We start from the raw sequence: 13,034 nt of genomic DNA, 5'->3' as shown, positions 1-13,034 counted from the left end.
GACAAGTGTTTCTTTATTTCCATAACCTTTTTTACAGACATTATCTTCTGGATACGGACGAACGCGTATTTGCTCGAGTAGCTCTCGAGATTAGGATATTGATAAATCGACATGTACATCAACACTTCGATAAATTGTCAAATCTCCTCACCACTCGTGGCGAATTTTGTTTTGATATTTTCTTGACGAGCTGCAGCGTTCGTTTCAATGGCCACCGAATTAATAATCCCTCTTGTAAAGAAATAATTGAAGAGTTCTATTGATGTTTTCAGTTCTTTTGTTGATGATGGCTATAGTGCATCTCCTTCGAAAGCTACTTCGTTTACATGCAAGCGCATTGATCGTTTATGCCACGTTACCTTGGTAAATTGTTCCGAATCTTTTATCATATCCTGAATAGCTGAAATGAGAATAAAAATAGTACACTCTTACTAAAATATAAATATATAAGTATTACCTGTCCCAGTAAAACCACCAATAGAAATCGTGATCAAAGGAACAGAATCTTCCATTATAAGTAATGGTAAACGAAGTCTGAAGTAGATGGAATTGCTTTCATAGATGTAGACGGCTCAGCCTCCTCCTTTTCTAAAAATTCGACACATTCATCAGCTTAGATTTGCACCGCCGCACCGTGGTCATTGTTGATGATGCAGGTGCCTCTATGTCACTGATATTTAGGGAAATGTTCACGTTTTAAATAAAGTAGTTTCTTGTTTCACCTGCTTGTATTTCACGGATACACTTTGTAATCATGTCATCTGGAGCGATCTCATCCGCCTCGTATTCTGGGTCGATGTCTGGATCATTACTACTTTAATCACCTACTGACGAACCGTTTCAACAAAGTCCATAAGTTCTTAAATTTTCTCTTCGGTCATTACCGACAAATTAAAGGCCCTCAGGGACCTCTTATCAATTAGAGGGTTAAATTAAACCTTTAGTTATGCTTTTTTGTAATATTGTGCTTATTTTACTTTAAAATATTAATTTGATAAAATAAAAATAAAAATAATCAAAAAACACCGTTTTTTGCACCTTAAATTGCCATAAAAATTATAACCAACAATTTAGAGTTGCAAGGACTTGGTTACTCCAGGCATTGCCCTTCATAAAGCTGTGCTGGTCTTAAATATTCACTAATTAGTGCACGTGTTTTTCTCTTCAGCTTTAGCTCTCTTTTCTCTTACTCTTATGGTGCTTTATCCAATTAGTGGATGTTGGTGACAATTCTGGAATACTGCTCTCGGTCTTGTGTAGCTCTAAAGAGTGCATGGGCATCGAGGTTTGTCCAATCCCTTATGTTTTTAAGCCATGAGTATTTCCCTTACATAATAAGCTTTAAGAACTGGTACTTGGAATTTCGAAATATATGACCCAGATAAGCAGTTTTTCTTCTTTTTATTATTGGCAGCAATTATCGTTCTCTGCCCATTCGATTTAATACTTCGACATTTGTTGTGTGATCTGTCCAGGGAATTTTAGGTAGTCTTCTAAATACCCACATTTCAAAGGCCTCCAATCGGTTCACCGCATTGGTTTCTGTGGTCCAGGTTTCTACACCATATAGCAGTATGGAGTAAATGTTACATTTTACAAATGTAACATTTTTTTTTAGTGACCGATAAATTTTGGTTGTCAAGATTTCGATAGCTAGTTGACGGAGAGTATAAATTTATTACCAAACTTTTCACATTTTAGATAGGCTTAGTTAAACACCTTATTGCTTTAAAATATTCATTAAGGACCACTAAAGCAATAAAACACTAAAGACGTATTTTTCCTTCAATTCATTTATAGTGAACTTAAGGGTTGATTCTACATTGATAATTATTGCAATTCTGATAATACTAAAAAAAGTTATACAAATAGTATCAGCTTTACAGTGCTAGAAGGCAGTAACAGAGATACAGAGTATTGAGAGAAACAAAATGGTATACAGTTTAACAAAAAACACCAGGTTCTAACACACCCCGTCTTTACTTGCCGAGAGGCAAATTCGCACTGTCCTTGTCCTGTCATATAACGCGGGGTGAAGAGAGATTATGAGAGAGTCGGTCGCATACACATTAACACGAGAGCTGACGAGCTGAGGGTACAAACTGATAAAATAACTATATTACGATTACAATATTATAAATAGGTTGTTTTTACAACACTAGTTGAATCACAAAATCTTTTGCAGATTTGAAATCAATATCACTATTGAGCAGAACATGAATTTGTTTGACAACAATTTATTTAAAATGCATTTAAAAAAACTGGTCATATTTTGCTGTATTTTAATTTAATCGCCTATATCTCAGCAACATTTCCGGCGAAAAGGAATTCCATATTTGAAAGTAACAACATTACTTGACATATAGAAAATATGTTAAAAACATCAGTCACTACAGACTAAACCATATTTAGCATTAGACGAAAAAAAACTAGAAATTGTTTAAAAATATAGCCGGTTATAAAATACCTAGAGATGTTCTTAAAAATAATTGACGAGCAAATTTCTGATTGTATAAAAATCAATAAATTAAGATAGACAATCGTAAATAAAAGGGACATTCGATATATTTCCGATACCGGTGAGATTTCTAAATCCCTATAATTGAAATTCACTATACCTTTCTGGACGGCACTGGATAATACCAAATATTTCAAAGCTAATTCTCAACATAATCCGAAATTATTTCAAGACAGGAAAGTGTCCTCAGACTGCAAACATGAGCTATATAAGGCTGCTAATACATTATCTTATTAGGGTCATGTGCGAAGATGAATGTATTTAGCCTAAATCATTAGAGAACGGACAGTCTGATTTAACAGCAGCGGTTTATGTTGCGGCTGATGGATATTTGTCTGCAGAAATGGGAATATGAGTTAGTATGGCAATTAGAACAGAATTTGTTTATCGTTGATAGAGTTAGAAGACTTTAGATATTGTTTTAAAATTAGGATTAGTGCTAATAAATAAGTATGTGGAGAAAATGAGGATTACAATTTGCGTTAATGTTTATATTTTTTGTTTTATATTAGAAAAAAAGTCCGATGATTGGAGCGAAGATATTGGAGAATGGTTCACTAGAATAAGAAAAAAATTAATTACTCTATACGTCTTATCATCCATCACTTCTTCTTCTTTAAGTTTCATCTTCTATCGAAGGTTGGAAATCATCATAGCTATGCGAACTCTCTTGACTGCCGCTCTAAAAAGTTCTGCACTACTGCATTCAAACCATTCCCTTAAGTTCTTAAGCCAGGATATTTTTCGTCTTCCCAGATTTCGCTTTTCTCTGGCTTTTTCAATACGAGTTTTTATTTTGTAGCTGTGATCCCAAGTATCCTTAATATTGCAGCCCAAATAGCATATTTTTTCCAATCTTTCTAACGGTGTATCTCCCACTGTAATTTGGGCATTTATGTTGGTGTTCTTACTAATGATCATTATTTTTGTCTTCTTGCAATTAAGTTTTAGGTCATATTTGTTACATGCTTCTACAACATTATCAATCATTCTTTGGAGCCCCTGCGCACTATCTGTTAGCAACACTGTATCGTCTGCATATCTAATATTGTTTATAAGTTGGCCATTTACACCAATCCCGTCTTCTGATCCGTCCAAGGTCTCTAAAGATGTTGTCAGATTATATGTTATGTATGATAGCACCGACGAAAAGCAAGATCAGCCCAGCCCAAAATCACAAACCAGGGATCAGAATTAATGTTAGAAATATCTCGGCAGAACTCGGAAATGGGCAGGACACGTCGCCAGATTATCAGATAACCGATGGACAAAACTTATTTTAGAGTGGAGACCAAGGCAAGAAGCAATACGGAATAAAGGACGCCCACCAACTATATGGACCGACGACTTGAAGCGTGTTAGCAATAAATGGATGTAAGCCGTATAAGACAGAGACAGATGAAAAGAGCTGCTAAGGAGACCTATGTCCAGAAGTGGACGCATACAGATTGTTGATGATGATGATGATGATGGTTCATATTGTTATACGGCATGGAGATATAGACGTCAATAATAATACTCTTCATCAACAAGTTAGACGCCTGCAAAATGTGGACCTTGAGAAGGATATTAAGCATACTACTGACAGATCGGGTGGAAAACGAGAAAGTCTTAAGCAGGGCAAACACTGACAAACAATAACTTAATTTCAAGGTACGAAAAATTTGATACTTAGGCCATATCCTAAGAGAAAATACGCAATTCCTCAACTAATTATTTAAGGAAAAATTGAGGAAAGGAGAGTAGTAAGTTCCACACAAATGTCGTGGCTGCAAAATGTAAAGAACTGGACATGCATAAATAACCCTGGCAAACTTGTGCATGCCGCAAAAGGTAGACGTCTGGCCTTAAGATAATTCTTTAATACACAGTAGTTGCACGGCACTAAAAGAATAGATAAAATTTACTTTAATAAGTCAAAAGTTAACTAAACTTTCTAGATGTCCCACTTACATAAGATAAAATACGATTAGTTTTGATATTTATAGACAGTCAACCTACACATATTCAAGATCATTCATAATGATTCGCATTATCATTTCAAATTTAAGATGCTGCTTTCTACAGCTATATAGATTGTCTTATATTCTTAACTTTAACATTCCAATCATATAACAAGGAATTACAAATAATACTATAGATTGCGCTAGAAAATCTCATGTTTTCATAGGGATTTTACAGGACATTTTAATTATTTGTATTAATGAAAAATATGATACTTTAAAACTATTACAAATAGTACATAGTTTTATTTTTCTAAAACCGTTATACTTTAAATTTTTTTTATATCAGTAGTAACAATTTCCAAACACGTGACTCTAAATACCCTCCAAATTCTTTAACGGCCGTCCAAGGACCTGCGTTGTTTCCAATTATTCCAGTTCATTTGTTACAAAGTGACAATCACCTCTTTTAATTTGATCATTTGTTACCTCTCCACGTGACAATGAGCCAAGTTTAATTTGAAACAACGTAGTCGATAAACAATTAGCAGAAAAAGGTTTCAAATTGGAGAAATGCACCTATTCTACGAGAACAAACTCCCAATTGTTTGATTAAAAACGTTTAGAAAAAAATATGTTAGATACACTCGAAATATTACAAACGCGGTCTATAAAGAACGTCTGTATTATAAACATATTATGTACATTTTTATGGTATATCATAATATTAAAGCAAAATAACTAATTTTTATATTTGTTGCATAAGTGTATTAACTGAAGTTTTTTAAAATAATATCTTGTTTGTAGGTCAATGGGAAGACTTTTAAATCATGATAATTCTGAAAAAAAAAATTACGAAAGTTTCGTGTCCGCTAGGACTACGTAAAAGCAAAACATATTACATAGGCTTATTATAAAAGTTTTGTTATACACACTCATTTCAGTGTGACCATATTTAGTAGAAAACTAGATTTTTAGTAGATTTTCGACGTAAATTAACAATTTTTAGTAGCGAAGAAATCTTTAGTAGATTCTTGTAGTTTTTATAGAGACATACATGAGTAAATTCTTTAAATGCATTATAGTATTAACTGTTAAAAAATAATATTTCAGTATAGATTATTTTTCCAGAAAAGTGTCAATAAAATAAAGATAGATTTTTATGATCATATGCGTTAATAAAAGATACCATCACACAGATTCAACTTTTTTAAATTGAATTACCAGAACAAATTAAAAAGAGGCTACCCGTACTAGATAATTTATTTAAAGAATTTTCTTTTCTTGATCAACAGAAAGCTGTATTTAAAGATTTTTCTAGTCCTTTTTCCATTCTTACTAAATTTTCTAACTTATTTAATGAAACTTCAATACAAGACATGGACAATGAATAAAAAGAATTTAAGCTGGATACAGAAGTGTGTAATTTACTTGTATCTGGGAGTGGGAGTAATTCACCACATGATGTAGGAAAATTTTGGGTTAAAGTATCTAAACTAATTAATAACGATGGAAGCCCCAAATATAGTAAATTATCTGTCCCTTTTAGTATCTAATGTTAAATGTGAACTAATTTTTTCCGATATTAACAGAATTAAAACAAAGGACTGGAATTGGTTTGAAGATCAAAATGTTTCACTGATTATGCGTGCCAAGGAGGGTTTGCGTGAAGTAGAGGATTGTACTAACTTCATCACTAATCTCAATATGGTAAAATCAATGGAAGATTCAATATTTTATAGAAATATTAACCATAATTATAAAGAAAAAAATAGCCTGACTAGTTACGTCTTTTAAGAAATCTCTATATGTAGTAAATGTAAATAAAAAGAGATAACTGATTAGAACTAATTTTTTTTTTATTTTGAAAAAGATTCCTAAGGAAACTGACATGATTCCTGGTTTTTTAGTATTCTTACGTCAGATATAATAATCGTAAACCATTTTTTTGCAATAGTGCTAACGCATGCATATTATAATTTGGTAGTTTTTAGTGAATTTTCAACCTGGTTGTTGGTAAAAATATATGGTCATACTGCTCGGTTCAGTCGTGTTGGGAATCTTTTGACAGTTATTGTTGTGTGTCATCAACGCACATACATACAATTCCCACTTATTTTTCTTTAAATTCCATCTTTCATTGAAGGTTTTAAATCATCATGGCTATACGGACGCTGTTGACTGCTTCTCTAAATAGTTCAGCACTACTTCATTCAAACTATTCCCTCAAGTTCTTTAGGAACGATATTCTTCGACTTTGCACATTTCGCTTTCCTTGAATTTTTCCTTGCATAATAAGCTGCAATAATGAGTATTTTTGTCTTCTCATAAGATGGCCTAAGTACTCAAGTCTTCTTCTTTTAATAGTTAATATTATTTCAGCTTTATTTCCTATTCTTATAGTAGCTAACCATTAAAACTATAGTATAATTTTAATGTTCATGCGTCCAAGCCATAAAGAAGAGTAGTGAATACGTAACACCGAAACATTCTTAGCGTAGTCCTAACCTTATATTCCGACAACAAGGAAATTGTTAAGTTTAACGAATGATGCTCGTGCTATTTCAATACGTGTCTTAATTTCTTTGGTTTGGTCTATACTTGGTGTTATCCATGTTTCTAAGTATTTGTAGGTATCCATACTCTTAATTACAGTAGCCCTAGCAATCAATTGGATGTTTGCATCTGCTGATTTAGTCATGATCATGCATTTAGTTTTTTTTTTTTTTTAATTCATCCTTAGTCCGTATTAATGACAGCATTCATGCAGTCGATGCATTACGTTCTGTAAATCATTGTTATTGTCAGTCATTATTACTGTATCGTCTGCAAAACGCAAGTTAGTTAAATCTTCATCATTGATAAATATAGACTTTCTATTGAATCTGAGAGCGCTTCTTTAAATACCGCTTCACTGTAAACATTGAAGAGTAGTGGTGACGGCACGCAACCCTGGAGGAATCCTCTCTGTATTTTTATATCTCAACTCTTACCTTGGCAGTTTGATTTTAATATAGATTAGATATAATTTTGATATCACGACTGTCAATATTTTTGCTTTTTAAGATTTTTACAAGCTTTTATGTTGAACCTTATCAAATGCCTTCTCAAAATCTACAAAACATAAGTACATGTCCTGATTTATATCCATGCATATCTGGGCCAACACGCCAAGCCGAACAGAGCATCTCTTGTGCCCATACCATTTCCAAACCCAAATTGTGCGTCACTAATTTTATATTCAATAGCTTTGTGTATTGCCACAAAGGTCGATTGCAGCCATTGTTTGGGGATTGTGGCAGTCTGATATATTAGATTAAAGAGTTCAACCATTACATTAATAACATCTTTAAAATGAGTTTTATTGAATCGATGGGCGCATCATCTGGTCGGGTAGCTTTGCCCTCTTTTGTGTTTTTGATGGCATAGATGAATTTTTCCGTAATATTGGTGGTCCAGTATCCTCTGCGTTTTCCCATAACAGTTCTCCTCTTTCATCATTTAATAGATTTTGGATGTAATTGGGCCAATGACACAATCTTTTCTTCATATCAGTAATACTATCTCCTTTACCATTTTTAGGGATATTTGTTCTTTGCTTTTTTTATAACCTGTCATTTCTGTGATTTTTTGTGTAAATTAAAGCTATCACACTTTTTATCCTGATCTTCTATTTCCCTGCATATGTCAGAGAACCACCTCACTTTTGCCTCTCGATTTTCTTTCTGATGTTTTTCTGAATTTTTTTGTATTTATTCAGATCTTTTGCTTTACGTTTTCCTTGTTCTTCCATAACTTCAGGAATTTCTATTGTTATCCAAGGTTTTGCTTTTTCCCCAAATGTTTTAAGAGTTCCTTTTCCAACTGACACAACGGTATGTTGAATTTTTCCACATTTTTAGTCAATAGTTAGAGTTTCTACATTATCTTCTTTGACCTTACTTTTTGTTTATTTTAAATTTCGTTTCGAATATGAGGCGGCTTCCTTGAGCCGCCTTCTATCCATGATTTTCTTGGAGCTAGTTTGCTTTACATTTTTTAGTTTCACTCTTATCGACAAAACAACCGGATATAATTTCTGTATCTTCTGTTGACGATAATTATAATCTATTTGATTTCTGACTATTTTGTTGTTATTTTTAGTTGATGACCTCCATGTGTATAATCTACGTTTAGGAAGTTTTAACAAGGTATTTGCAATTATGATTTGCAATCAACCAGTCGATCTCCACGTTCATTCCTCTTCCCGAGTCCATATCGCCACACACAATTTTCCTTGGCCCACTTTAGCATATAAATATTCCAATATAATATTTATATCATGTCTTTTAGTTAGTTTTAAGACATTGCCAATTTGTTTATAGAAGTTCTCTATGGTGACTTCATCCTTGTCTGCAGTGGGTGTATATACTTGGATTATATTTATTTTACGTTTTAAATGAGAGTTGAGAGACAGCATCAATACTCGATCCAGAGTATGGAACAAAGTTACAAACAGCTTTTTGAGAATTCTTATCATTTATAATGCCAACTCTCTTCCGTTAATTTGAGTTGTTACCGGAATAATACATTGTTCTATTTCTGGTGTAACATTTTCCGATTCAGGCCATTGTATATCACTAAGCCCCAGTATGTTAATCTTCATTCTGCGCATTTCCGACACAATGTTATCTAGTTTGTCAGATTGGTATAATATTCTTACGTTCCATGTTCCAATTTTCAAGGCTATAGAGTTATTCTTATTGGTTTGACAGATATTTACCTTGATAACGACCTAAGAGGCCCTGTCGTCTAAATCTGATTGTCCTCTCGTGCCGGATCTTGGATTTCGAGCTCCATGATCATTAAGTAAATTATCGACTAGTGGGTCCATGATGATTTTTACTAAGGATATAAATGCGGATTTTTAATATGGTGGTCATCCCGTGGCTTTCCACATCTCAATGCCGTTGACTAATTTTGCTCTTCCGCCTTCGGAAATAATTCTTGGCTTCAGGGCAATAAAGTGCCTTATCACGTGTCGGTTCTTTCACCCGTAGCTGTTGACCAACAAGTGGGGATTACTTATACCGGTAATCGTTTAATTAACTTAAAACTTGAAGTATCCAATAATAAACCTATTCAGGTCATTCCTACTGCTTATTATTAAATACTAAATTTATTAAAAATATAGTTAAGATTTGATTACACGTATAGTGATTCTGCAATTCACTTATATGTATTTCGTCCTTTTTGAACTCATCAGAGTGCCTCAGTCAAAAGCACTAAACATGAAATCAAATCATTTCCGTCAAAGAAAGTAAAAATGCAATAACTTCCTAAAGACGCATACAGTGACATCTAAAAATAAATTAAAAAGTACAAATCCGAAGATTTCTACTAATTGTTCGAAACCAAATCAGTAGAAATCTTACTAAAGTTTGAGTAATCGTCCCTAATTACTCTAAATTTATAGTATTGAACAGGCAGTTTTGAATTTGCCAAAGGTCCAGCAACTACCAATTTTTCAAAGGTGATTTACAGTTGTTGATGTCTGTCTGCACCTTGAAAATTTACTGATCCGGATTCACTAATACTGATAACTAATTCAGCAGCATTAGTAATAATGAGAAAAATAAATTAGTATTTAGCTTAGAAACTGTTTTGAAGGTATTACGATTATACATTTCGTAATGGAGATAAATATCCTAAGATTACTGCAATTTGTTAAAATCGAATTATCTCACGAGAGAGAGGTAGTTACTCACCCTTAAAGTATTGCACCAGACGTGTCTGTTCTTCTCTTAGAAAATTACTAACTCTCAAAAAAAAATTATCAGTACTAATTCTGAAAATTACTAGCTAACAAACATGGCACTTTCTAACCCATTCGTCTATTAATTTAGATAGAAGGCACAAACATTTATGAGAGAAAGTATTGTGTGTCAAATTGGAGTTGGAGACGCTTTTTAATCTCTAACCCCGCGGTGTAAGAGGGTTTAAGTCGTATACTATTTCAATTTTTTAAGCTAAGACAGACAGACGAGCTGGTGGAAAAGCAAGCTAGCAGTTGAAAATGCATGGACATAGTGGCGTATCAGTAGGCTGAAAAATGACAATTAAATTTTACAAATAATACAAAGAACAAACTACAAATATACGGCACAATATGTAAAGCATAAACAAAAGTACGACACTATTAACCAAAAACCAGCAGTGTTTAGCAGATGTAGATAATGTGTTACTACTGGAAAGAAGCAAAAAGGGCCCAAAACAAAATAATATTGATATAAGGTTGAATGGTCGCATAAATGAACTTTGATCAAATGAAAGGCAGATATCGAGCACAGTTTTTTAATTAAGTATTGCCTAAGTACTTTCGCTTCCTAGATCATCTTCAGGGGCATTTCATCAAATTTGGCCTATCTAACAATCTGTTGAGAATGTCATAAACATAAAATTGTACATTATACTACACGACACAAGGACAAACAGTAAAAATTAAAAAAAAAACTGCTAAGCTACATATTTGTTGGCATGATGAGAAAGAATGATCATTCAAATACATGAAAACGCTGTTAGTTAATATCCTTGTTATAGATTTTAATGGAATTGAAAAAGTTTTAATGTTGTATAACGGATTCCCCTAGTCTCTGTGGACTCTTCCAACTGTTTACAGCGCCTTACCAAGGCCCCTATGTAGTAGAAGTAGCGACATGAAATACGCCATTTCGTGATGCAGTGTCATGCGCTAGATCTGTGAGGCTCGCCTTAGCATTTTACTTTTGAAAAAAAATAATACAACGCCAGCATAGAAGCTTTGCTTTAAAAACCTGATATAAAACGCAAGAAAACAAGCTCAGAAAAAAATAGTCAGAGATAACTACAAATGATCTAAAAGAGAAGCAAATAAGAAAACTGGAAAAAATATTAGGAACTGGGGAGAGTAGATGAAGATAATATTTAGCTAAAGGCCTATAAAACACACACACACACACACACACACACACACACACACACACACACACACACACACACGAAGCTTTCAACCCAACCCCTAGTGACATGTGTATACCACTGCTAGTCAGTGGGATCCACATGTCCGAAGATCAAACCGGTCTCTCTCCAGAAGAGCTAATCATTCTGGATCGGTACCTATCTGATCCCCAGGTTTTTTTACCATCCCTTCTCTACGTCTGACATACGTAGAGAAGGTTTATGAACTGTTACGTCGGGCGATTTGGGTAATAAGCAACACCCTCCATATAGACTTTGTTGTGGTTAAGCCACCTCAAATTTAGGGGTAGCTAAAAGCTTTTCTCCCTAGTTACTTTACTGATTTTAATTTTGTAATTAGCATTACTTTGGACTAAAGTCCCTAAAAAGTGTGCGTCCTGCACGAAGAGGCATCAACCTAAGTTGATGCTCCTCCGTACATTGCAATGAGTGCGTGCCCTCGAAATACTAAGACCTGGCAGGACCCTGGGCTACCTATCTCTCGACATACGCCCGTAGCGAAACCTCTGCCCCTACGAGTCCGACACCAAAGTGAAGGTGCCACGCGGCGCGTACCTAGACGTCCCGTGGGTCCCCCCGTGGGGTTACCACGACACGTCCACTATACGCGGCCCGTGGGGGCTCCACCTTCCCCGTAGTACCGGTGTTGTGAGTACCTTGCCTACCCGTTACTTCCACACCACGGGCGGGCAGGTTCGGCAGGCGGAGGAATTTCCACCTCACACGTAGACAGGTGAGGATCTCTCCTCTACCACTCTTGGATCTCCCGGTGGGTACGTGCCGGGACCCTACACCACTCCTGACCGCCGTCAGGAGCGGTATATCCACACCCCTCCTGACCGAGGTCAGGAGAGGTGTTTACGGGCCCAGCTCGTTCAACCTCACCAGGCTCTTTTGGAATGGGAGTAGAGTGGTCCCACGAGTAGACTCGTCTCGGATACTAGGAATGTAGACCGGTGACCGTGTCGCCGAAGCGACCGTGTGCGTTTCTACCAACCCGACACCTCAAACGACGGCTCTCCACCTCCCTATTCCTACCCATTAGTCGCCTCTTACGACAGGCAGGGCTTTCTGACCCCGGCCGTATTCTTATCTCCGCGAGCCGGACGGAGTGCTCCTCCGTACAGGAATAGTGTGTGGTCGGTCACTCAGCTGCCGAATTGGCAAAATTTAATTTGTTCTCCTCGACAGCCGGGCACCCGACTGGTCTGGCCACCAAGCCCATGCTTGCTGTACATGACCTCGATGCTCAGAAGTTCGCGAAGATGGTCTCCCAAATAGACCTGCCATAAGGGCCTAAGCCAAATGTTTGGCTATACGAAGAGAACTTATGGTTCTCTTTGTATTATTTACGCGTGGTGAGTCTGTGTGTGACAGGATCAGTATTACTCTACATTCTTGTTGGGTTGAGGACCCGGGAGCTATTAATATTTACTATTACGTGCAACTGTTCATTCGCGCAGAAACAGAAGGTGTTTTAGATTTTTATGTTATATTTATTTTTCTTTTTTTGGTGAGCAAGATCTGGTGTTCGGAACTCTAAAATGCCAGAACACCTGAACCTACCCTTTGTTTTG

Source organism: Diabrotica undecimpunctata, chromosome 4 (assembly GCF_040954645.1).
Source record: "Diabrotica undecimpunctata isolate CICGRU chromosome 4, icDiaUnde3, whole genome shotgun sequence".
NCBI lineage: Eukaryota > Metazoa > Arthropoda > Insecta > Coleoptera > Chrysomelidae > Diabrotica > Diabrotica undecimpunctata.
Note: the sequence above shows the minus strand (reverse complement) of the source record.